General features: G+C 44.0%; 1 protein-coding gene and 1 long non-coding RNA gene across 5 annotated transcripts in view; one reads left to right on the top strand and one right to left on the bottom strand.

Moving 5' to 3' along the window:
• Positions 1 to 27,294, top strand: part of TMCC3 (transmembrane and coiled-coil domain family 3) — a 244,292-nt gene that overhangs the window by 131,338 nt on the left and 85,660 nt on the right. For 2 of the 4 annotated variants that reach the window (XM_070254494.1, XM_070254498.1), the window contains exon 2: positions 2,558 to 2,686. The exons of the other annotated variants lie outside the window; for them this stretch is intronic. The gene's annotated coding sequence lies outside the window, so the exon portion shown is untranslated. The remainder of the gene's footprint in view (positions 1 to 2,557; positions 2,687 to 27,294) is intronic. 4 annotated transcript variants of the gene reach the window in all.
• LOC138921291 (uncharacterized) lies at positions 16,275 to 25,420 on the bottom strand. The gene is made up of 2 exons (XR_011433754.1): positions 24,768 to 25,420; positions 16,275 to 19,186 (listed from the first exon to the last, which is right to left on the bottom strand). It is a non-coding gene; the product is annotated as an uncharacterized lncRNA (long non-coding RNA).

Here is a 27,294-nt window from a genome sequence, read left to right as displayed (position 1 = left end):
CTGCAGTATGTGACATTTGTCTTAATTTAAGAAAGAAAGATTAACTGGATTAAATAATAATAGAGTTATTGGACATTGTGCGAGAAGCTGGACCCCTGCTCGTGTATGTATGTCTCTATGTGCGTATGTTTATCCTGTCGTCATTAATGCATCGCTTGGAGCTTGCAGAGCTATAAGCCCCTCTTTATTTGCAAAAGGAGTTTAAGTCGTGTTGCCAAGTGGAAGATTATTTATTAAAATGACTCATTAGCTGGAGCCAGCCCATTTTCTTTAGCAAATAAGTGCTAGTTGTGTTGACCCACACTGGAGAGAGTGTTTTGTTTGCTTCAGACAAGAAATAAGAGCTTTGTTTGAGTCATTCCTTTTTCTGTCTCACCCTATTTATATTTTACAGCCAGAATTGCTTCAAAAGTGCACACGGGCCTTCATCAGAGGCCTGTGATGTTTGCTGTGCATTAACAATGTACACGATAAAACCGCAGCCGAGACCTCACACTGCATTGGTAGTGAACAGGCAGTTCACAACAGAAGAACTTCAGATGTCAATAAATGTATGAAAAAATTAAACCTTATAAATAATCAAAGATATTTAATTAAACAGATGTCAATGAGATGGTAAAGATAGTGAAGAAATAAAGGACCCTGTGCTGGCAAGGGTATGAGGAAGAGTACTATGGTGTGAATGTCAATCCATAGGATCTTTTGGGAGGGAAGTTTGAAATCTATATTCCAAACTTGAAAATGTGTATATTCTTTGTTCCAGCAACTCCACTTCTAGGAGACTGTCATAAGGAAATAATGGGACAGGCATGTAAAGATATCCGTAAAAAATGATCAGTTAAGCACTATTTAAATAGTGAAACATGGGCTGGCCTGGTGGTGTAGTGGTTGAGTTCACATGTGCCACTTGGGTGGCCTGGGGTTCACAGGTTCAGATCCCAGACATGGACCTATACACCTCTAGTCAAGCCATGCTGTGGTGGCGTCCCACATACAAAATAGAGGAAGACTGGCACAAATGTTAGCTCAGGGTTAATCTTCCTCAAGCAAACAGAGGAGGATTAGCAATAGATGTTAGCTCAGGGCTAATCTTCCTCACCAATAAATAAATAATCAAATAAATAGTGAAACATTGGACACAATATCCAACAATAGGACATTGGTGAGCATCAACATTGTAGATGTAGCTATTATAACAGAAAGACTTGCATTATTAAGTTTTTGTAAAAACATATTTCAAAATGAATTCATAGTCCAGTTTATGTAAAAATGTATGTGTGCATTTGTGTTTCTATAGGAACATATGCTAAATTTTAAATGCCTTTAAAATGTAGATGCAAATAAAAATGCTTTAAAATTTAAAACAAAATGTAGAGTCTCTTGGTAAATCCTGAGTGGTATAAACCACTTGTCTCATAAATTACTATTATTTGTAGCCTAAAATATGTTCCCATCACCACCCATACTCTCCCTCTCCAACATAATCCTTTCTTAAATAAAAGTTATAGCTCATCGTAAATTATTGAGTAAAGATTTTTATTCACAGTATAAAGAATCTAGTGTTGTCTTAACCAAAGAGAAGCCAATAAATAGTTGTCATGCCTTAGTTTTGTTTTATGCTACAGTAGTTGAAACACCCCAGACAGTGCTTCATAAAAAATACTATTCTTAAGTATGCAGGGTGAAAAAAATGAGATTTGGGGTAAAATTTTTTTTCTTCACTTTGATGTCATTAATTTATATCTTGCCTCATTCCAAATGTATTTAACGTATGTAGATCTCTCAATAGAATGTGTGCTGAGCATAAAAATGTGTTCATACACAAGAACAAACCAGCTATACTGTTATACTGCCTCCAAGGTCGTGATGATTTATAGAGGACAGAATGTATTTCCAAAAACATGCAGAATCTCTGAACTAGAGACTTGACTTTTAACACAAGAATGAAATGATTCAGAATCATCTTTCTTCCCAGGTCAATAGGAAACCAGTGTGGCCATGTAGTTCCGGTCAGTCAGGGAGTAGAGCTTGCGAGAAAGAGCTGACCTTAACCAGCGGGATCCTTAAGTAGATAAAGCTTCATGTAACCACACACAGCCTGAGAGAGCCAAAGAAGAGAGGAAGGGGAAAGGGGAGAGGGGAGAGGGAAAGGCCATAGATCCCCTGCCCTTTGCCAGGCACTAAGCCTAAAGGCTTATTGTGCGCTGGCTCGTTTAGCAAGCTGCAGGCCCATCTATAATGTTCAGATGGTAGCTGGAGCTAAATATTTCTGAATAAATCAATCCTCTTCCTGATGTTGCTCTCACCAGCTGCATCCCGTGGGCAGCCATCGGCTAGATCAGCCGGTTATGCAGTTACTTGCTAATGATCCCAGATTTCCCCTCCTCCCACCTCTACTCAGAACTGCAGGAGCCACTGCTTCAGCTGTGTGCCTGAGCCGGGGCGAGGAGGGCTCGGGATTATTTGAAGAGGTCCACCAGATGCCTCAGATTTCATAGACAGGGGTGTCAACAGGACTGCATTTTCATCTCGCTAATTTGTATCCGCCTTTTTCCAGAAAGAATTTGAGGTGCTGAAATCTTCCAGCAGTATGTGTCCTGTGAGACGTTTCCTAGGACGAAGAACTTAGGAACCCCACAGAGAAGCATAATATTTTAAAGAAAAGCAAGACAAGACAGTGAGGAAGGTAAACTTCTCCCTCTGTGTGGAAAGGAGCAAAAGGAACAGGGGAGAACGGTTTAGGATGGTTGGTCATGGGAGGGGGTGCTCCCACTGCAGATGCTTTAGTGATTAAAGTAGGTGGCGCAGGTGAAGGGTGAGCACTTGGCTTCGTAGGCAGGTCTGCCTCTGAGTCTTTCCCAACATCAGGAAGCCTTCTTCCTGTGTTAGGACAACTTCAAGCCAAGATTCCTTCCAGAACCTTGAGCCCAGTGAATTCCATACCCGTTATCCCTGCCATGCTTAGCTATACCTAAAATGTCAGCTCTCTTATGCTGCCATCCCCTTATTATTGTGCACCCTTCCATCTTCCCATCCCCTTACCACTATTCCAGACCCTCCCCATGCTCCTCAAGGCATGCGCCCTGCTAACACCTCCTATTTGCAAAGTCTCAAACAGGCCCGTGGACTAAGAGTAGCCCTCTGCCATGTTTTGTGCAGCCTGCACACTCCACTTTTATCCCTACATGGCAGCCACTGACAAGAGCCAAGAATCTGCTGTCTCCATTAGAGGGGAGGCCATGCCCTCCTGTTTGCCAAAGTCCCTACCACTCCCTATTGTTTCCCCAATCCTGGCAGTGTTTCATTTCATGGTCTGGGTGGTGGACAGATGAGTGTGTTCAGTTTGTGAAAATTCATACAGCACTTATCATTTTGCGTTTTCCTGTGTGTATGTTATATATCAGTTTTTTAATTAATTAAAAAACAGAATCTTGATTTCCCCAGATAAACCCTATGTAGTAGACTTTATTATTTTTTCCATTTTGTAGATGAGGATATGGGGACATGGAAAGGTCAAGCAGTGTGTCCATGGCCATACGGCTGGTACGTGACAGAGCTAGGAATCACACCCAGGCAGCCTATGCTCTTGACTCCTATGGTTTACTTCCTCCCAGGAGAGTTGGTTCAGTCATGAGATATTCTATTCGTGGTTTCTCTTTGCTGCCACTTCAATATCCAAAACATGATTTTCAGAGATGCATTTACATTATTTCTTTTATATGGTAGATTAAAGATGGCCATAAATTCTTTGCAACTCCTCCTATTGAGATGTGGGATCAAATTCCCCTCCTTTGAAATTGAGCTGGCCTTAATGATTTGCCTCATTGGTAGAATGCAACGGAAATGACACCATGTGACATACAGGGTGAACTATAAGATGACTTGCAGCATCTGCCTTGGCTTCTTTGATCTCTGACTCTTACAACCCAGTTGCCATGCTGTGGGGAAGCTCAAGGAGCCCCGTCGAGAGGCCCACATAGAAAGGAAATAAGGACACTGGCTGACAGCCCCAGCCGAGCTCCCAGCCTACAGCCAGCACCAACTTAACCAGCCGTGTGAGTGAGCCATCTTGCCAGTGGATCCTCCAGCCTCGGTAGAGTGATCCCACTTAATGCCTATAGAGCAGAGATGAGCTGTCCCCACTGAGCACTGCCCAGATTGCAGATTTCATGAGCAAAATAAATGATTATCGTTGTTTTAAGCCGCTAAATTTTGACATAGTATGTTGTACAGCAATTGGTGATTGGAACACCCACCAACTTAACCAACATAAATTAGAATCAAATGTAAAGTCAAAAAAGGGTTCATTTTCTTTAATATTGGTGCTATTATAGGAAGTGACCTCTTATAGTGCTATTATATGAAAATGCTTAACTCTTAATTCAAACCATCCCTGAAAATCATCCCAGAAATTATTTTTGCATTGTTAAAGTGATTTTTCTCTGTCTTCACTAAAGCAAATACCAAAGACTATCTACGTTAGTACAGATTTACTGACCAAATTGGAATCTTCTAAGAAAAAAACATTTGCTGGTAGAATGTCAACAAAGTGCCATCAAAATAATTGCGGAAACTAAATCAAGGTAAAATCAGATTCTATGTGAATCTGTGAGTCACTGGAAATTATGTATAAGAACTACAGTGTGAAGTTAGTTCCTCATACTAGCTAAAAGGGCAAAAGAATAAAACTGAGCATTTTTGTTTGGGGCTTCCCACTCCCCCTAGACGTTGCTTGACAAATAATCTCCTGACCGGACCGCACAATTACATGGGCCAGCAGACCTGACCAGCCAAGTTGGAGAGTGATTGATTATCAGGGTGGTGTGTTTACTGCAAAGGAAAGTTGCAGGGTTATCACTCCCACTTCTTCTGAGCCCTTTCCAATACATACTCCCTGTGCTCAGTATTCCTTACAAGATAAGCGAGGAGGGGAAGAAACGCCCTTGAATGCATGGCTGGTGATAAAATGCCTATGAGAAACTTGGTAGGGTAGTGGCGGTGGTGAAATACCCATTAGAAAGTTGATGGGTCTATGAAAACTTAAGGTGGCCACCTTATACAGTAGAATGAAAAAAGCATGTTTTCAGACAAACAGGAGGTATTGTGTCAAGCAATTTGTTTGATATGTAGATGGAGGAATATGACATAGTGAGTTAGAAAGAGAGGTGTTTTCCAAAAGGCTGACAGGATCTGTTCTCTTAGACCAGCAGTGCTGCTCAGTTCTGCAGCTCGGGTGTAGAAGCAGACACAGGCAATAGATAAAAACGAGCCGATGTGGCTGTGTGCCAAGACAACTTAATTTATGGGCATTGAAAACTGAATTTCATGTAATTTTCATGTGCCACAAAATCTTCTTCTGATTTTTTCCAACCATTTAAAAACGTGAAAACTGTTCTTAGCTCACAGGCTGTACAAAACCAAGGGGCAGGGTGGGTTTGGCCCACGGGCCACAGTTTGCTGACCCCTGTTGTCATTTGAGTCGGGGAAGCTGGGTGATTGCTGAGAGAGGAAGTGGCTTGCCCTCCACTTTCTACTTTGTAAACTTTTGTATTTTGGGAACTTTTTAGAATAAGTATGCATGACTTTTAGAATAAAAAAAATTAAAGCTATGTCCATGTTAGGGTCAAAAAAGAAAAGTCTCTATACAAGGCCTTGTTCTGTTTCAGTGGAAAAAGGATAAGTGATAGCCCTTGGGACTCATGTTCAAATACTTCAAGATCTCATTCGTTCACACTCACCCACTCAGAATTTGCTGGAAGGTCCCTTTTGCTCATTCTAAAAAGAAGAGATTTATTTATCAACTTAAATTGTAGACAGTTTAAGACAAATGGTGTTACTAATTGTAACTTATTTTCATCTGCTTGTTAAAGCAGGCCTATTAGAATATCTGCCAGAGGAGACTGCGCCAAGATCAAGATGCTCGAAAGCAATGCCATGTTTCTTTTTAGTGCTGTGTTACTCAGACTACTCTCTTCTCTCATTTTACCCACAATTTGTTACTCTTTTGTGGTACCTATCTTGGGCTAATTTGCATTGGGGATTTTCTGTTCTTCTTTTTGTCCATGATAATTCTCTGTAAATTACGAAGCCGTGGTACTGGCTCTGACAGATTTCATTCATGTCAACATCGTATAGATTTTATTCACAGCTTTTATTGATTGATTCATTCAACAAGTGTTTACTGATTGCTTCCATGGACCAGGCATTGTTCTAGGCCCTGGAGATACTGGAGGGCACCAAGCAAAGTTCCCGATCTGCTGCGGAGCACGCATTCTTTGCTCAGTCTGATTTTGTCCTATTCATCCGAATTAATGTTTTCTTCAGGGACAGCAAGTGTTTCACCTCACAAGTCAGCTCTGATCGATGTTAGTGGCTGCTTGGGGTAACACATTAGGAGGCATTCTGAGAGTCAGCTAGAAAGAGGAGCCTCTTCTGTCACTGACGTGGGGAGAAGAGTGGGGGAGCAAGTGGGTCATGTGTATGTTCTGCCTTACGTGCATCGTGAATGGTGGCGGATGGTAGGCGACGGAGGGGGAGTGTGATGTGGTGAGGGTGGAATGTTCGGTGTCAGACGGGGTTCACAGTAATTACTCTTCTGTCTCTTCTTTGTGATGTAGTTCATGAAGCCTCACTTTCCTCATCTTTAAAATGGGGGAAATGATACCCACTTCAGGAGATTGTTATAAGGGATATTTGTCCTTCTGATCATAACTATTGTCATCATCAATGTCATTATTAATAGCTCATATTTATTGACTATGTATCGTGTCCTGTCATAGGCACTTTATATGTGTTATTTAATTCTCTCGATAACACTGCAAGATAGGTCCTATTATTTTTCCCATTTTACAGATGAAAAACTGGGATGGAAAGAGATTACAAGTCTGTTCCGGGTTACATAGCTCATGATGACATGATATGTGTGAAAGTCCCTCCACTGGGCCTGGCGCGTGATAGGTGCTCACTGTGTGTCCCTTTGTCCCCCCACACACCGCACCCCTTGCTGCCTAGCAGCAGATGTTGAGGGACCACATCCTTGTGGGTGGTTTGTGGGCTGGTAGAGAAACCCCATTCCTTCCTTCTTTCTCCTCCAGGCCTCTTAAGATTAGTTACGTCCCTTAGGATGCTTCTAAGGTGTCCTTCTATTCATTTATCCTGAAGGCTTCAGCTTGGGCCAGCAACAAGACTCCAGTATCAGCTAGAGTCCAAAAGAGAGCTAGATGATACACGCAAATCTGGTACTTGAAGAGAATTAATAAAGAAATTCCTTACAAAGGTAGAGAGAAGACGCAGGAGATAGTGCAGGGCTAATTCAGGCTGATGCCAGCCCTAGACCCGAAGAGGAAGCGAGTGGCTACTAGAACCCGTGGACAAGATGGGGGTGGGTGCCTGGCCAGAGCGTGACTTTTGATGAAGGGATACAGCCAGCCCCCAGTGAGCCAGCGAGAGAGAAATGGGGGAATGCCTATCCGGCCTCACTCTTCTCTCTCCCTCCCCTGCCAGTGCCCAGGGGTGAGCCACACTGGAAGCCCTTGATGTGGTCCGTGTAGATTGGGCTCCCAGAGAAGGTTGAGTAGATCCTAAGAGACAAGTGGAAGAGATTCAGCACTGCTGCCACCCCTGGGCATGACTGGGAAATGGTGAGGTGGACTGAAGGTACAGTTTCTCACGCTTCTTGGTATTTGTGCACATTCAAGCATTCTTGGCTCCAGCTATTTAACAGATGGCCAGATCCACCAGGTAGACAGTGACAAATTACTTTTTTAAGTGCGCATGTGGGAAAAGTCTCTTGCAGTGATTTAGTTGGAGGACAACGAGTTGGAGTTGGTACTTCCACAAAGCCTTTGAGGCTGATTCCCCATCTCATTAGCCATAATCTTAAAATCTCAGTTCACTTACATAAAATGAGCATAGTAATACATCCTCTCAGGGATGTGTGAGGCTTCAACTAATCCAAGTCTATACAGTTTTTGAGATTTTTCATGAAGATAAGTCTTATTGTGATGAGTATCGTACGAACTAGTAGTTAGACGTAAATCTCTTAAGTTAGATTTGAGATGAAAGTGCCCTTGACTTTAGATTGCTGATTCTGTGACATATTTTGGACTCTCACATCCTAGAGGTTCATCTTGGAGGTGAATAGCTTGACTTGAAAGGTCATGGGGTTTTTCTCTGACATGTTGAGTGTTAAATGGTCTCAGGCATGCTGACCAGGATGATAACGGGGGCAGAAGGAACCACTTGAATCACCTGTCTAAACCCTCCTTCATTATTGTACTCACGGCTGAAACCCAGAATAAATTACTGAAATATAAATTGAACATGTAAAAACCATTACAACATATCTACCAAGGACCTTAAGGTTTAGACAGTATGTAGGTAACCATGGGGCATAACTGGAACTCTCACATGTTACTCATGGGAATGTCAGTTGGTTCAGCCATTTTGAAAGACTGGCAGTTTCCGCCAAAGCCATACACATCCCTACCCCATGGACAGCAGTTCCACTCCTGGATGCACACGCAAGAGATGAGTGCGTGTGCCCACCAAAGACATGCACAGGACTGTCCCTGGCGGCCTTATTCCCAAGAGCCCCAAACTAGTTACCCCAATGGACATCGACAGGAAAATGGGAAAAACAAGTTGGAGTACTTTCATACAGTGATATAAAAATTCTTCCAACTGTATACTTTAGATTGTGTAGTTTACCCTTTTTACTTTCTGTATATTATACTTGAATAAAAATGTTTTTTAAAAAAAGTGTATTGAATGTTGCAGCCAAACCCTGGCCAAGGTCAATGATAATACAGGAAAACACAATGAAACACTTACCTTACTACAGAGTGTACATAAATACATTTTTTCTGGAGAGTTTGCCAATGCATATAAAATGCCTTAGGAATGAGCGTATGTCTGACCTAGCAATGTCCTCTAGAAATCATTAATAACATATGTACAAATTTATCCATAAAGGATGTTTGTTTCAACGGCCTTTGTAACATTAAGCATTTGGAGACAATCCAATGTTCAATTTAGAGAATTGGTAAATACGTCCTGTAATAATATGCAACTCTTTAAAAAACATAGTGGCGAAAGGGGCTGTGTTTGCATTCATGCGTGTTTCTGTTGAAGAAACAAGATAGACATAGCAGAGACTCCAGAAAATGGAGTTAGTTGACTCGAAAAATGGCTTTAGTGATGATGAAGACGTTTGAAATCTGTACACTGCATCAGGTTAATAGATGTTAGTAGACATCTGATTACACGTTGTTCACATCCCTGGGAGACGAATGTCAGTCTTCCTTCTTTGAGTCAACTTATTCTCCTGTTTTTTGGTTTAGCCTTGGCTTTAAGGTCTGTGCGTCTGATTGAGGGTCAAGAAATGCAGTCTTGTCTGTGGCCTGACGTGGCAGTTTTCGTTTTTAGCAATAGGGCTGCTTAAAGAAGCTCTAGGCCTCTGAGAGAGGCTGTTAGTGTGTAGGTCTAGAGACAGGCTAAGCAGTAAAGACACTGAAGAGAAAACTGTTGGATGAAGTTGAAGGCTGAAAACATTCCAGTAATAAAATCCTACTGCGATTTTAGTAACCATTAAATATCTTTTTAGCGTTGTCTCTAAGAAACCCACTTGGAGACATCCAGACTTTCTAAAATTTAATATCCTCTCCTGTGGAAATAATGTTACATGCTAATTAATTGTCATGCTGCAACATTATTCAAATTGGTAATGTAACTCCCCAAGCTTATATAACATTTTGACTATTTTGTCAAGAAAGGGATCCTCAGAAATTTATTTCTGTCTCTTCTTTTGGCCAAAGGAAAAATTGGGTCAGTGATCCTGGTAGGTTCCTTATTTTGAACAGTGCACATAAGAGATTTTGTACTCTGTTTTTTGTGTGTGTGTGTGAGGAAAAGTGGCCTTGACATCTGTTGCCAAGCTTCCTCTTTTTGCTTGAGGAAGATTGTCGCTGAGCTCATATCTGGGCCAGTCTTCCTCTGTTTTGTATGTGGGATGCTGCCACAGCGTGGCTTGAGGAGTGGTGGTAGGTCCGCACCCGGGATCGGAACCTGCCAACCCGGGACCGCTGGAATGGAGCACACAAACGTAACCACTATGCCACCAGGTTGGCCCTTGTACTGTCGATTTTAAAACCTTTTTTTTTTTTAAGTTAGCCAGAAATGTTTGAAAGGGGGTAATTTTTTCATTGGGAAGGAAAAGATCATCTCATTTTCAAGGTTGCCTTATATTCAGCTGTTTTTGTAAACTTCTCAGAGCCTCGATTTCTGCATCTGTAAAATGCAAATAATAATGCTACAGCATCTTAATGGTATTAGAAGAATTAAATAGTGTCTGGCATGAGGCAAGAGCTTGAAAAAATTGTGCCTCTGTGTATGTATATCTGTGTGTCCATGCATTATAACTCACATGCCTATAGCCCTGTACAGGAGTGATTATCTTAGTTTCTCATCTCCCACCTAGCACCATATTAGGCACAAACTAGGCACCACCATTTTTGTCTGAAGCTCCCTTTTTTGTTTTTTCATATATGGGGGAAAAAAGCTTTGATGATGTATATTTTATTCTCTGGGCCACACCAACCAGAGGTTTCAGTAGAATTACAGATATTTTCTAGTAAAATTAAACATGACAGCATGGAGTTTAACTTCTTCCAAAACTCTCCTTTTTGTTCAAGAGGATTCTTGTAGTCCCCTGTCCTTCTGTCTCATTCATTCATTCGTTCCACAGATAACTGCTGAGCAGCAGTCATGACTCGTGCACACAGCTGGGTGCTGGAGACACAGTGAGCAAAACGAGAGGCCCCTGCCTTCGCTCATGGAGATTATGTTCTGCTAGGGGTGCCCTCATGGGGTCATTTCTTTTGCTGCTCCAGTGTTCACCGAGCAGTTCCCAGCCCCCATTCCCCTGGTGCTTATGAGCTGGTCCTGGAGTTCAGCCACTTGCTTCAGTGGACACAGCTGGCCTCTGAGCGGTGAGCGTCCCTGCCTTCCAAGCAAAGAAGCCTGCACCTCCTTTTCCTTGCTGGACCTCTAAATAGGTCCATGGTTACATACCCCATAGTGATCCGAGCCTTCTCTCCAGGAACTCCATTGACACGAACTTATTGTTGCCCAGAATCTTGGCTCAAGACTTGAAAAATATCCCCTAAACAAATAGCAGGTTATCTGAGGCTTGTCCGCGTGATTTACTAGCATCTTTGTGATGTGAAAGGAAAACCGGGGAAATGTGTCAGCCCCTATTGGCGTGAACCAGAGAGATTTTCAGAGAAGGGTGAGGGATTCCAGTCCAGACTCTCTCCAGATTCTTGAAACAGCGTGGATTATGCTAAGATAAAAAGCAGAAGTAAACACTAAAACCGTGAACAAAGAATGAACACAAAGGGGGGAAATCCTTCTATGGAAACATGCTTTCCTTTGGGGGAGAAAAACAAGAACCTGCTAAAACATCTGTCAGCCCGAGTAATAAATGGAGGCTGGAGTCTGCCCAGTGCCGCCTCAGTCCACATTTCTTTGCTAAAACATTATGTTTTTAAGTGGAAGTTAATATTTGGCAGCTCAGGGATTGATGTTGCAGACACCGGCTCCATTGTAGAGTGGGGACACAAACAACAAATTGGGAAGGTCATTTGCGGAGAGGGTCAGTAAAGTGAGGAAACACAAGCAAATTCCATGAAGTCTGGCGTGAAGGTAGAGACAGCTCATTCGGAGAAGTTACTGCTCCCAAGTGACGCATTTGTTCATTAACGTAATGTTTGTTGCGCATCCGCTCTGTGTCTTACGTTGTGCCGGGCTCTGGGGACACAGCGGAGGTCGGGGTGGGAAGGAGCTAACATCCCTCAAGCCCCTACTGTTTGCTGGGCAGTGGTTGGGGCTTTGTGTTGACGACTCCACCACCCTGAGAGCCACACCGTCCCCGCGCTGGGAGGTGCTGGAGCAGACCTCAAACCAGTCTTCCCGACTCCAGAGCTCACTGCCTCTCTGTTGTTTTGGAATCTCTATTCTGTTGTGGTTTTGTTTTTGTTTTTAGTTTTAATCGCAGCTAAAAAGCTTTATTTCTGATGCGGCATGCCACCTTTCCTTAGATCCTTGGAAGCTCCTTTGGGCCACAGTGTTGTTTGATCCCGAGAACCACATTCTCGGGCGATATGACTGATTCCACCGTCTCTGTCCAGCTCCTCTGCTTTCCCCTCAGCCCCTGAAGGGGTTTCATGTCTAAGCTCTGAATAGTGCTTTCTGTTGCCAAATAGTCTTTCTGAAGTCCCCCCCAAGACTTTCTCTGCTCCCTCCCCAAGACGGACACAAAAGCCTCCTCTCTCCAGACCAGACTTTCAGTATAAACCAAAATGAAAGCAAAGAAAGAGACTCAGTGAATTGCTGACAACACTCCAGGATTTTCACTTTTCTCGTGCTGAAGTCAAATTCTATTTGAAAGACAAAGACATGTTTGCAGTTGAACGTGATAAAACATAGGGCCGTCCAGATGTTCCATTCAGAGAGCTCTAATGCAGAGGCTCCAGAAGAATCATAAATAAGCATGATTATGAAAACCTTATAAGACTTTATGTCTGTGTCTTTAATTTAAATCATTCATTCATTCAGTGTGTATTCATTGAGCACCTACCATGTGCCAAGGCCTGCAGTGCTGGGGATCCATGTGGCAGTAAAGGAAGCAGATGGAAGAATTCTTGCTTTATAGAGCTTATCTCCTGGCTCCATGAATATTGGCGGGGAAACGGTCAGTAGACCTAAGTGAGCACGTTGTATGATGTGTGAGGAAGTGACAAGTGCTAAGAAGAAAAATAAAGCCGGGAAGATAGGGACTCTCGGGGTGTGGCTGCAATGCAGTGGGAAGCGAGCGATGGGCATTCAGATATCTTGAGGGACAGCATTCCAGTCAGAGGCAACAGCAAGTAGGGAGGCCCTGAGAAGACAAGCCTGGTGTGTGTTCTAGGAAAAGTCACACCAGCCCGCCTGGAGCAGAGGGTAAAGTAGTAGGTGAGGTCCGGCTGTGCAGGTCCTTGTAGGATTTTGGCTTTTCTCTGCATGAGATGGGAGCCACTAAGTTGTTTTGAGCAGGAGTGACAAGATTTGACTTCATTTTAATGGGGTTACTGGGGTCAAGAGAGGCATTTTTAAGGATGGGGGAAACAACAGCATGTTTGTGTGCAGTTGGAAACGATCCACGGAGAGCGATCGTGTGATGCTGCAGCAAAGAGGGGAGAATTGCTGGCATGATTCCCTTGAGGAGGGAGGGGTCGGGATCCAGGCAGCAGCGGGGAAGGCACAGATGGAGGTGGGGGATCCACGTGCTGGTGGCAACTCACGGAAGTTCTCTCCTGAGTGCTCCATCTTTTTTGCAGAGAAGTAGAAAACAAGAATGTGAGCCAAGAGTGAGGATGGGGGAGGAGGAGGTGTCAGAGGTGTGAGAAGAGAGTATGAATTAGCCATCTAGGAGGGAGGGAGAGTAAATGGACCAGGGAAGTGTGGTAGGATCAGCAGGTGGCAATCTTGGTTTCTGGTCATGAACCTAAATGAGACCAGCCTCGTGGGTATATGCTTTTCTCCAGCCACATTGAACTGCATGAGTGTAGGCACAGAGTAAGTGGAGAGTCAGATTTAACCAAAGCGGAGGTTTTGCTGGGGGAATGTTATGAAGGGAAGGAAAGGCAAGGGAATTGGGGGTATATGTAAGTGAGTGATGATAAACTGCTTAAGAAGTTAAGTGAAGATATGGAGAATGTCGGTAATAGTGAAAAGGTGGTAGCATTGGTGCATCCTAGGTCTCCTTGGATTGCGAGGGCACTAAAGGGAGTGAGCTGGAAGTCAAGGAAGTGATGGTTGGGATGCTTGAAATGGAGGATGGAGGCAGTGTGGTTTTGGAAGTGACATGGTCCAGGGCATGACTGTGGGCGAAGCTGAGGCAGGGTGGAGGACAAGGTATTTGACGGAAAGGAACATAGAGGCAGGGAGTTTGGGAGGCTCCTCTGTGGATTTTGGAATCACCAAGTATTTTATCACATGAATGATGATGGCAAAGGTAACAGTGAGTCAGGGGCTAAGCTCTTCAAAGAATGAGGAGAGTGATGGTGAGGGGTATGGCTCTAGCGATAACTGCAGCAAAGAGGGGCAGGTAGTCTGTGGTGTAGTCTGATGACAAGAGCTCTTGAAAGTTGGTGAGTATAGAGAGGAAGGCAGATCATCGACAAGGAGGGGCAAGGAGGCTGGCTGTGGCCCAATGGGAGTGGGAGAGAAAACAGCAGAAGGACCAGTGTCCTCAGGGAAGACCTGGGTTTCAGTTAGGATAAGAAAGTGGAGACAGTGTTCAAAGTTTGGGGCTAGAGGACTGTGCTGGTGATGGACTGTGGATTCTGAGGACAGAGTGGAAGGGTTTGGGGCATTGGGCTGTCAGAACTGTAAGGGAGGGCGATCATCATCATTTGATGATCATGTTGATGATGATGATGTTCATTTGCCTGCCTCCCTGGAGATTCTGGGCTGTAGAGATGAACCTTAGGTCCATCCAAGGACCTCACCACTGAACTCAGTTTAAAAATTCAATCACCTCTTGCTTGTATTTTAAATAAAACATCCAATGCTCTTTTACAGAGTTCAAATTATGTTGCCTAGAATTTGCAAAAACACGCATTGAAAACAACGATGACCACCAATTAATTATTCCTGCTGATGCGGGTGTTCTGAATGTGTTTTCACAGGATATCCTTGATAGAGCAGATGCCTTTCTGTCCTTGAACACGGCTAAGGACAATGCAGCCTGCCCCAGCCAGGGTTACATTTTGTTGGCCAGATCCAAACCTCTCGGGTTCTTGCAGGAAGTGGGTTTCTAAAAATTTCCAAAGGCTGTGGCGAGAGTTCTCATGTGCCCAAGACACAGATGTAATTAGTAAGAGCTAAAGGGTTCTTTATGTCTTTGCTAAATCATCTGAAGCCTCGGGCCATTATTTTAAGTGAAGTTATTTTAAATTTCCAGGTTGGTTGTCAAATCTCTTTATTTTTATTAGATGAAGAGTAGGGTTGTTTCCTTAACTGTCGTCCCTCCTTATCCCCAGCAGTTCTTTGTAATTAAACCTCCTGGTCCTGCAAGCCAAGGTGATTGCACAAATACAGAAACTTGTCAGTTTATCATCTACCTAACACACTAAATGCCAGACAATAATTTTTAAATTCCCTCTCGTATTTTGCTTTAAGGGAGTATTTTTTCCTCCCGGTCGCAGGTAGAACACTGTCTTGTCTAAAGAGAGAGACACTGGAATTGAACATAAATATAGGGAATACAGTTACTCTCGGTGAGTTTCTTGAATGAATGAATGAATATTTGATTATACTGTAAAGACTCTCTTAACCTCCAAGTGTTTCCAGACATTGACCTGAATCTCGAGTATGAAATCCTGCAAGAAAAGTAGGAACTGCTTGAAACTCACAACATAGAAATACAGATTCTTAAGTGTGTCTAATAGTAAGTCCTTCTGTCAATTTGGGCAGGTGGCTTAGCTTCTTAGGTCCTTCGCTTTATCATAAAAAATGAGGACATTCGACTGAAACTGTAGAATTATGTAGAGTAGTAAGGGATCATGAGGATTTTCTAATTTCCCTAAAAAAAAAACCAGTTCATTTCCTTCTCCATTATGCTGTGCTGAGCTTTAAGCCGCTTCCAAATCAAAAAGTCAATGATTCCGACTTTAAAAGTAGTTTCAAAATTGTGGTGACTGTGGAAGCAGATTTGCACACGCCCGTCGCCCCCGCCATCCACACCCCGTGCCTAGTGAGCCATCTCTGAGGAGTTTTGGATAAAAATCCTACATCATAGTTATGGTTGTGTAACTCTGTGAATGTACTAAAAACCATTGGATTTTACACTTTAAATGGGTGGATGGTATGTAAGTGAATTATACGTTGATAAAGCTAGGTCAGAATTCTTTTGTTTGTGGGTGGTAGAAACTGACTCTTACCGACTCAAGCAAAAAAAAGGGAGAGCCCATGTCATTGAAAAGTCCCACACTGGGTGTCCAGGCGTGATTATGTTCTGGTCTCAAACAATAGCAGTGAACCCCAGACATTCTCTCCATCTCTCAGCCCTCTGTCCTCTGTGGGAGCTTCCCTCTCAGGAAGACTTTCTCCACGGGTGGCCCCTGGCAGTTCTCAGCTTATATTTTTACCAACTTCACAACTCTAGCAGAAAACATCTCCAGCAAAAGTTCTGAGACTGTGTCATTGGCTTGATTTGGGTCACATGAGCATCCAGTAATAATAACATTTATTATTATTATCCAATAATGATAACACTTACCATGAACCAACTTTATTTTTACAACATCCCATTTTATAGATGAAGAAATTGAGGCACCGAGAGGTTAAGTAACTTGCCCAGGATCACACAGTAGTGAGTGTAGGAGCTGGATTTGAAACTCAGGCAGTCTGCCCCTAGAGTTTGTGGTTTTCTTGGTCTTAAATGCTGTGCTGCCACCTCACTGGAGTCAAGGAAAAGGAATGTTCTGACCGGCCAGTCCTGGAGGGGGTCCAATATTTACAACTGCATTCTCTCCTGAGACCCTGTGTTCCCGACCTTTGAGGACTGATTATATATATGTATAAAATATATGTCACATGGATATATCTCATACCAGATGTTAATGATCTAGGTTTGTGAGCGCCATCTGCTTCAGAGACTGCTGCCAGTTCTGCATCCTGTTCTCCGTAATGACCCACATCACTCTGACTGTAGCCCTTTGGAAAGGAAGCCTCAGTTTGTCAGGAATAATAAGACTCAGGCCTCCTTGTTCCAGAATCAGGAGAACCATGTCAAGATCCTGGCCTGCCGTGAAGAAAACTGGACCAGTACACAGCTTTGGGAAGGAACAATAGAGTCACTGTTCAGTGCTTCATCAGCAACAAGGAGTTAAGAGAGACTTTAAAAACTACTCACCAGAAAAAATCATGACTAACAGAAATGCCCATTACTGTGGAATCCAAGGAATAGACTTAAAATGAACGTTAGTTTTAAAAAATGTAGATGTAGAGTTAGAGAATTAGAGGAAGTTTTTCCATCTTTTTCTGCTGCAGGAAATAAACCTATGCGTGATAACTCTTTCTAAGGTGTCAGTTGTGCCCCTGTTTTCAGTGTGGTTCCCAGGACCTCTGGCATTGGGATCACCTGGGATGCTCTTCATTAAATCATACTCCCCTGTGGGCCCAACAATCTGCATTTGTTAAACACCCTAAGTGATTATAATGTCCACTGAAGTTTGAGCATCATCGTTGTAGGTGGCTGGGGAAAATTGACTAGGATCCTAGAAGTTGGACTGTAGGAGTCTTAAGTTGAACCAAGGGCAACATCCAGAGGAGGCAGGAAAGGGAGAGGCTCACAACCTCGGATTTCAAGCAGCTTTAATTGGTGGCCGGCACCGCTACAGTTTGTGCCTCCTTATTCTTTGTGTTCAGAGGTGTGGGTGTCACTCCAGCTCTGTGGAGCAGAAAAGAGTAGCGCTAACCCATGAACTTCAGTAGAAAATTTTTCAGATGCAAAAATTGCTCCTGTGAGCTATAAACCATGACTAGCAACCATAGCAATTAATATTAATAATAGCAATTGTTAAATAGTAAGAGCTAATGTATTGAGTGCACTGTGCTAAGCATTTTATATGCAGCGTCCCATTCTGTCATCCCAGTCACCTGACGAATAGGGGCTGATGTTACCTCCGTTATCAGATAAGGAGATGGAGGCACGCACAATAAGTAACTTGTCGCACATCACAAAGGTGGGGGCAGAGTTGGGACTGAGGGGCTGCAGGACACGCTACCCCAGACTACGGTACCTTGGCATATGGAATATTTTAAGCTGGAGGAGTTTGAGAAAACAGCAGAAGTGGGAAGGTCACTCTGACCTCCCTCCGCCTGCGCCCTTGTCCCCTGAAACAGGTCGTGGAGCCCTCGTGTGAGAGGTGGCCTCCGTGTACCTGGAGGAAGGGAACATCCTTATCTCCAAAGACAAAGGGACACCAAGAGGAATCCTAACAAACAGGCCTTGCTAAGCTTTTTATTTATACTTCTCTCATACTCCTTAAGCGATCACGTTTCTCCTCGCGTGACTGTCCACTCCTCATCACACTGCACATAAAAATACTCAGGTCCAGCTGCTTCGTCGGGTGTTCCTTTCCTTATGGAGGCTCCTGTGTCAGGCAATACGTCCATTAAAGAAATGTATTTGCTTTTCTGCTGTTCATCTGTCTTTGTCGGTTCACTTTGCAGACCCAGCCAGAGACCCTAAGAGGGCTGAGGACAACTTCTCCGCCCTTGCAGAGCTCATTCCGACGAGTCCATTTAGCATCAAAGCCCATGTGCTTTCACCTTTGAGCCGTGCTGCCTTATTCTCTCAACAGGAATGTATTCTTCTCCAGGTGAAAACAGAGAATCTGAAGAAACATTGACTGCAACACACATAAGTTTATAATAACACACTTACCTGAAAAGAAAGACACCCCTTCACCCCAGGACACGCCATTCTGAGGGATCCATGTGAGGTGCACAGAGGCACTTCTTTCATGTCTCAGATACTTGGTCACCAAAATTAGGAAACAATGGTGCCCGTGTCCTGTGGGCTCCTTTGATGCTTCTAGAAAGTTTCAGGGGTCAGATTTCTCCAGTTCTCTGGGTCTTGGATTCTTGACTTTGGAAGGCTGGTGAAAATGGCTGCTCTTGACCTGTCCTAAAGCCTTTTGCTGGATTAAGGATGGGGTAGACGGAGCACGCCTGGAAAAATCAGCCACAGCAGTCTGTCTAGAGATATATAAATCCACACTGTTACCACCCAAGTGGGCTCGTCTGCTTGCTGCAAGGCATGCCAGTAGTCAGGAGGCACTGTGGTGGAGAGAAAGGACTTTCCTATAGCTTGCTAGCAAGATGGAAGATGGGTGACTCATGTCCAAAAGAACCATCTCACAGGAGACTACAGGCCGGTTATGTATGGGGCCAGTCTCCAGGTGGGGGAGGTGGCTTGGTCTCTGGGTGGGGCAGACATCTGGTCCCAGTTCCTGGTAGTCCTTTGTTTTACTGGATATGCGTCAGAGAATGGAGCAGCTGCCCTACACCCTGAGCTTTCAGTTGTCATTGATGATGGCTGTCTGCATAGGCTCTCTGCCCCGGGGTCATCACATTCCTGAGGAGCTCAAAAGAACAAAGTTACCATCTTAAAGCAGCTGAGAAGGGCCACAAAATCTACGGAACAGGTCTGGGCTAGTTAGTCAGAGGTCATTTACAGTTACAATATGATTTCTTTTCTACAATATGGCTTCCCTTATGTGAACCTTGTGTTGAGCAGGTATCAACACTGACAAATAAAAATGGCAAGCAATAGGATATATTGGAGAATATGAGGAAGCCATTTGGAATAAACGTAATTCGGCCTGACCTTGTCTTTCAAAAAGGGCCTGACCGAGGACGTTGAGCATGCATTGTATATATGCTTTAGATATTCCCTATGGCAAGAACGAAGGCCCTTGAGATAAAGGTGCAACTTCCCTCCCCCCCCCCAACGTCGCCATCTCCTTAAGGATTAAGCATCTTTCCTTAGGCTAGAAACTGATTGCTGCGCTCACCTGTGACCACCCAGCTCCAGACAATAGACTTGCCTCTTGCTACGCCCTCCAAGCGAGCAGACCCACTACCTGCTGTGTCCATCAAGCGCTGTGCTGACAGGGCAATCATGTGACTATTGTGGGAGGGACATTTCAATCATACGTGAAACGTCCTGCATGGGGGTATATAACCACTCTGTACACCTCACTTCTTTGGTGCCCTTTCTTCCTTCGGAAAGAAAGGCCCCGGGCCATGGTCCTCAGATTTCAGCTCAGAATAAACTCACCCAAATTTTCATTTATAGATTGGTTATGGATTATTTTCGTCAACAACACCAAAGTATTTTTGCTCAAATTCAAGCCCCCACTTTTAGCCAGGCCCTGAGTTAATGTACTGGGGTATCCAAAGATGCACGACCTCAGGAATTCATAGAGCAGATGGGTCATGTGCACAGATCGTCAGTGGAAGGCAGCATGCAGTAGAGTGTGCGAGCTCTGGAGTCACACTGCCTAGCCCAAGCCCCCTGCCCCCACTACCCTTCACCTTCCTCAGCCTGTTTTCTCGTCTGCAAAACAGAATAATAATAATTGCGTGTTCACATGGAGGTCATTGTAGGATCAAATGAAATAAAATGTATAAAGTGCTTCCCTTGATACCAGTCCCATAGGATATGCTCAGTAAGTCATCTCATTACCAGCTCTTATGACTGTTGTAAACAAAATAATATTTGTGGCGAGAGGAAGGAGATATTGCTTCTAGTAATCGAGGAAGACTTCTTGGAGGATGAGCATTTGACCTGGGCCCACATGGGAGGAATTTCTGTGAGAGAGAAGTTATTCTATCCAGCGGGAACATAACTTGCAAAAGCTCAGAGATGGGGCCGGCAAGGCACGTGCAGGGCATGGCGGGAGATGCAGATATGGCTGAGCTCCAGAGGGTGGGGGAGCTGCAGCAAGGGAAGGGGCAAAGCCTGGTCAGAGGGAGTCTGTGGAAGGTTTCAAATGGCGAGCATCATCGTATTAATTCCCCCGTCCACACTTCAGTCTTAGTGCCAAATACCCAGGAAAGAAGAATTCTGCTGTCTTTTTTTTTTTTTTTTTTTTTTAATACTCGTGATCCTAGCTGGAGCTGACTTGGAGGCAAGGATAATTCCCTAGCAGCCTTAGGAGGCAACAAGGATTCCTCCTGAAGTCACTGGCCTCTCAACTCTTTTATAAGCCATGAGTGCATTACTGGAGCTCCACTCTCGCCTCAGCCCACATGCCTGGCCACAGCCACAGGGGCCTGAGCAGCCCAGAAGACAGTGCGATTTGGGTGTTACTGTCACCGGGCAGCCCAGGACCCCGGGCCCTGGGGTGAGGGGGAGGAAGAAGAACCAGGCTCCTTTCTCAAGGACGGAAGAGGATGCCCGGAAGAATTGTGCTGAGAGGGTGATTTGAACTGTTATCTACTTGGATGTGGGTCTGACTCACTCCCACTCGGAGGTTCTTGGAGCCCAGAATGTTACCCAAGAGAAACGCCTGATGCGTTTGGTCTCTGTAACACTTAATCCACTGCCTCAGCCCCCGTGCAACATTTTCAATATTTGTGATATCCAGTGAGAGCTAAAGGGCAGGCCTCGTATGTTTTACAATTAAAGGAGTTAAAAGTAAAGCCCTAATGGTTGTCTACCATCTTTGTCCCTCTAATTGGAGGTGGATTCATCTGTGTCTCCGTAGGAAATGGCCGTGGGGAATTGGTGCATGGCTGGCGTCACTGTGATCTCGTCTGAAGGCCTGGTTTCGGAAATGTTTAAGGGAGCGTCTCGCCACTCGGCTGGTCTATAATTACACTGGCTGTACTGGTTTCAGTTAATGCACAGGCGTTTACTCGGTGGCGGGACTTGCGCACAGAACTGGTACACTGTCAGACCCAGAGCAAACTGAAAGTATGTCACACTTGAGCGTTTCCAGAGAGCAAACATGGCCCCAAGCTTAGGCCTCGCTTAACCTGATTCTCAGGAAACTGCTTCAACAGCACCAGTTGGAGGAATGGAAGGTAAACAGGCAGGCGTTTCTAAATATGTGACATGTGGCATTGTTAAGCAATCCCTGAATTTTTTTCCCCCTTGAATCAGTTGGGGAATGTTTGTACACATATCCAGACAGGTTGCTTCCAGGCTGTGTACATTGTAATAAGTATCTTTTAACGCTTACCATCCATCACGAGAAATACTGGAAATACCTTGCATGTGTACAAAGCACTTTTCCTGCCTCCACCTCATCTGATTCTGCCCAGAACCAAGTGAAGCACAATAAATATTATCTTGACACTGAAGTTGGGTGACTTGCACAGGGGACAAAGTTAAACAGTGGCTGGCCCAGAAGGGGCAGTCAGTTAGGTTTTCTGCCTCCAAATACAGCCAGTGGGCTTCTCCTCCACGTTGTCGCATAGTCAGATGGCTTGATTGATCTTTCTAAAGCCCTGATTTTTCAGCTTCCCCAGAGAACAGGAGGAGGTCATCCTTTTGTTTCTTTCTTATGTCGACCCAATTGCACATCTTCTCTTCCATAGATTTCTCCATCTCGTAGGATGTGGGAAGGAAATTTTATGCATAGCCAAGGATTTTTTAAAAACCAAATTCATAAACAAAATCTGAATTTCTTTGGAGCCGGAAACAGGGAAAACAAATACCTTATCTATGCTGATTGCGTGTATAGACATGCTAACCAAACCTCTCAAAAGGGTTGGGTTTTAGAAATTCACGTTATTTTGTTGTCACCTAAAATAAACCCCTCCTTTAACTGCAGACCTAGCTGTCTCTTCAGCCTTCCTTTTCACAGGCCCGCTCTGGAGAGAGCAGGCTGCCTCCCTGTCCTCATTTCCTCCCTCCCTCTCATCTCTCCCTCCTCTCCAGTCGGGCCACTGCCCAGGTTTTTGTTAAGGTCACCAGTGGTCTCCAGGTGAATCCATTCAGTGGACGGTTTTTAGGACTCAATTTAATTCCTCTCTTAGAAGGATTTAGTACACATCGTGACCTTGGGAAAGTTACTTAACTTCTCTGAGTTTTTTATACAGCGAGGGTAGCACCTTCCTCCCAGGCCTGTGAGCACAGTGTGTGCTACACTGATAAGCAACAAGAAACAGTAACCGTCGCTTATGTAGCCACGCGCTTCCTTGGTCTCCGTGATGCTGTCTGTCCTTGTTTTCCTCCCACATCTCTGGTCCTTTTTACTTTTCTATGGTATCATGAAGTGTGGAATTTATTCATTCCACAAATAATTTAGCAAGTTCATGCCAGGAAATTTTCTTGGCTCTGGGGGTACATCAGTGAGCAAAATTAAATTGCTGGCTTCATGAGTTACATTTGGGGCTGAGGTATTATAAAAATTAATATACAATAGACTAGATGATGACTGATGTGTATTAAATATAAATATAGTATATAACAAGTATAATAGATAATACTATATTATATATATAATGAGCTATATGTCAGGTGGACATATATTAGATGTTAGTAAGTTTTAGAAAGCAGGAAAAGGATATGGATGAATGTTGCATTTAGGACGCTCAGGGAGGTCCTCACTGATTGGCCGATATTTAACCAGAGCCCTCAGGAAGTGAAGGAGTAATATGTATAGAATATCTAGAAGAAGGCCATTCAGGCAAAGGGAATAGCAAGTGCAAAGGCCCTGTGGTGGGGAATGCTTGGTACATTTGAGGAACAGCAAGAAAGCCAGTGTGTGGCCAGCCTGGTGGCCTAGTGGTTAAGTTTGGCATGCTCTACTTCAGCAGCCCAGGTTTGGTTCCTGGGCGTGGACTTTTTTTTTTTTTTTAAAACAAGAGTAGGTATGGTACATATGCATGTTCACTTATTTATTTAGTTTTACCAGAAAGAAACTATATTCCCTGGTTCCACCCAAACTGCAGCCAGAGTGACCTAAAATGACCACAAATAATAATAACCATCTGGTCCTGTGACACCTCTGCTTAGAAGTGATCAGTGGTTTCTTTTTTTTTCTTCCCAAAGTCCCCCATGATGAGGATTTTAGGCTAGTTAATTCTAAAACTGCAGATGAGAAGCAGGCTCCAAGGAGTGGAATTTGTTCTCCACTCGCCCTTTGATGAGAGATATTTGCATTTGTGAAGGAAATCTCCATGCCTCCCTCTCTGCCCCAGGAGGAAGGGGCCATGGCCTTATCTCTGGAAACTCTTAATGGGGAAGGCAAGAACTTAAGTTGTTTCCTGTCTGGCAACCTCATGTAACTGACTCCCCCCCCAAATCCTCCTTTGTCTTTGGCTGAGGATAACATTTAAGTGGTGGCTTCTGCCATTTACTCAATCCGGTTTGATTCTTATCTAAAAGTTGTGGGACCGCCCAGTGGCCAGACCCTACTGGCACTGGTACCATTTTAACTTTTTTTTGTCTTGTAAAGAGATAACTCTCATACCTATGCCTTAAATTTAGCCTTACTCTCCACCCATGTTTGCAGCAGAAGCGGCAGCAGCAGCTCCTCCTGGCCGTGGGCCCTGTCCCCACGCAGCAGCTCTGCCTGCCCATGGGTCCTGTCCCCATGCTATTCCACGCTAGTCTCTAAATAAAAGAGCACTACTGCCAGACCTTGAGAGTCCAAGAAATCTTTCTTTCGACTCCTTGGCTCACCGACCCCACATCATCCCATACATAGTTGTAGGTCATTCTGGTTCTTCTGTGTGGGGTGCCACCACAGCATGTCTTGATGAGCAGTGTGTAGGTCCATGCCCAGGATCTGAACCAGCGAGCCCTGGGCCACCAAAGTGGAGCACAGGAACCTAACCACTCAGCCACGGGACCGGCCCCCTGATCAATGGTTTCTAATGGCCCTGACAATAAATTCTCGATCCCCTCATCTGGCCCACCAGGCCCTGTATGATCCAGGACTGTCCTCTCTCAGCTTCACTCCTTTCTTTTTCCAGCTACACTGAATTTATCTGCATTTCTCAAATACACGACTCTCCCCTCTGCTGGCTTTCTCTGTCCCTTCTGTACCCACTTAGAACTGTTCTTCCTTCAGGCCTTGACTTAAGCGTCTCTTTGTCAGGGAATCCTTCCCAAGTCCTGGGTCTGGTGAGGTCTCCCTGTCATGTGCCCTCATCACCCCTCTGTTTCTTCCTCAGAGCCCGGACCACACTGCACTTACTTGTTTAATGTCTGTCTTCTCCAATCAATGCTTTGCTCCATCGGCCAGGTTCTGCTGGTGGTCTCATTCTGCTGCTTTCTTCCTGCAGCCTGGCCAGACCTGACACACAGTAGGCCCTCAGAAAATATCAACTGACTGGTTGGCTTGGGTTTCGCTGTAAATGTCAGGGTATTTCATAAAACAAAATGTTTTCCAAGTGAAGATTGACGTTGCCACTCTCATTCGTTTGGTGATCCATTTCAGTAACAGAAGAGAGGTACGGTAATTGTATGAACGGTACCTCTTAAAAAACGGAAATAGATTTTCCAAGCGGGATGGTGAACTAAGAGAGCAGGAGGGCCGAGATAGTCCCAGGCTTCATTTCACTTCGTCCTGTTTCATAAACTGTGATGATTTTATCTGCCTAATTCAGTAAAATGGGGTTCCTCACAATCTAAATTTGAATTGAATATTCATAAGTGAATATTCATAATTTGCTCTCTGAGTTGAGGTTCAAGAGAAGTCTGGGATAGTGAAGATAGAAAGTATCTTCACAAACCCATAAATCCAAAATTAAGGTACTTTGGCCCTCTCTCGCCACCCACAAGGTTGCCGTCTGAAGCAGCATGTGCCTTTGGCGGAGCTGGTGCTGTGGCCCGGTATGCTTTACGATTGGTATAGTAAAGTCCGTGAAATAAGGGACAGGTTTCCAGCTTCCATTGGTGTAGGAGGCACTGAAGTCCTGCCAAAAGTTTTTTCCGTTTTGAAAAGACTTATCTGGAGCTGAAAGACTTCAGCTTCCTTTTTTAAGACATGGCTCCTTTTTCTTCAGGAAATGTGTGTCTCTGCCGGGATACCAATGGATTGAAAACACTGAAGGAAGTCGATTTGATTCACTGAATATACTCTTGGCAACTGAGAGGAGGCTATCTGAGATTAAAAAAGAATAATGACCGGGTTTGTCAGCGCAACCCTCTGGATTACAAAACCGCACAAGGTTACACGGTCATTGTGCTTGGAACTTTTCGGTCCTTCTCTTTTTAAAAACACTGCCTAATTACAGATGTGTTGACATGAAAACAAAAGCAGCGCATTCGCTTCCCAGTTTCCATTCTGCTGACTATGACCCAAGGGCAGACTTAGATTTTCAGAGTGATCGTAGAGAAAATTGAGTATTATTAAGGAAAAACAATTTTAACTTTAGACTCTAACCTTGTGCATTAAATGTGAGTAGGACACAAAAAGTCTGCCATTGAGTGTTACTTGCTGTCTGTTGAAAACTAATATTATGCTGCTGAGCTCCTACAAATAGTAATAGTGTGACCGCGCAAAGGGGACAATCTGCTTGCCACAAGACAAAATCCAATCGTTAAGATGGTGGCAGAGAAAGGGCATTTTATTACAGCTTGCTAGCAAGAGGGAAGATGGCCAACCAATGCCCAAAAGAAGCATCTTAAGGGGGGCACAGAATCTTGAAGCAGTTATATAGGCCAGTAGGTTATAGGGGAGGGGGTTAGGAGTGTTGACTCTCTGGTGTTACACACTGGGAGTCGGCACACCAGATCTTTCAGTTTTCATTGATGATTGCTATCAGCATAGACTCTGTTTGGAGGGTCATCACATTCCTAAGGAACTCAAAAGAACGAAGTTATCGTCTTGTCACAGCTGGGAGGTATATGCACTAGCAGGGGCCATAAAATCCACAGAGCAGGTGGATCTCCTGGAGGGTGCAAATCCAGCTGGGTTAGTTAGTCAGAGGTCATTCAAAGTTACGACATGGTCTCTTTTCTGCAATATGGCTTCCCTTATGTCAACCTCGTGTTGAGCCGGTTTCAATAGTACCTGCCCTTTGAGCTGTTTTTATTGCAGTGGTAACAGGTCCCGTAATCACTCATGCGATTCAGACTTCGAGTGTGGGGGTGTGAGGGTGACCATGTTTACAGGGCTTGGAGTCCATAGGTGTGAAGCATCAGCTATCATTAGCTTTGTCATCCAGCCGTGAGGAGCAGCGAGTTTAGCTGTAGATGAGTAGTTACCAAGCTATATCAAATAAATATCAATTATTTATTCTCTCTGCCAAATAAAACTCTTTCTAATTAACAGGATCACAGAAATGGAGCACCAGTGCTCAGTTTGATGAAACATTTCCCGACTACAGTTCTATGAAACAAATACAAGGTTCTAAGAAGCGTTCACACTTAAATATGCTTGAAATATTTTAAACGTGTGCTGTAAACTTCCTTGGCTTGGTTTCTGGTGTCAGATCGTCTTGGGTTGGAATCAGTTACAGCTGAATCTTGTACCTTTTCGTGTCTCACCATGCACATCAGGTGATGGGTGTAGAAGATGTCCACAGCAAATTTGCTATCAGGTGAGACACACTAAAGCTAACTGCATTGCATTTTCGTTCAAATAATTGCATTCAAAATAAAAACACTCGAAAAATTATGGAATTTTTCATCACTGATTAATTAAGGTTAAATAGCCAGGATTTCACCTGATGTGCACCTAAATATGTATTAATTTAGACTTTCTTAAGTAAATGTCA

Source organism: Equus caballus, chromosome 28 (genome assembly GCF_041296265.1).
Source record: "Equus caballus isolate H_3958 breed thoroughbred chromosome 28, TB-T2T, whole genome shotgun sequence".
NCBI lineage: Eukaryota > Metazoa > Chordata > Mammalia > Perissodactyla > Equidae > Equus > Equus caballus.
This window is presented reverse-complemented; position numbering and strand designations above follow the sequence as displayed.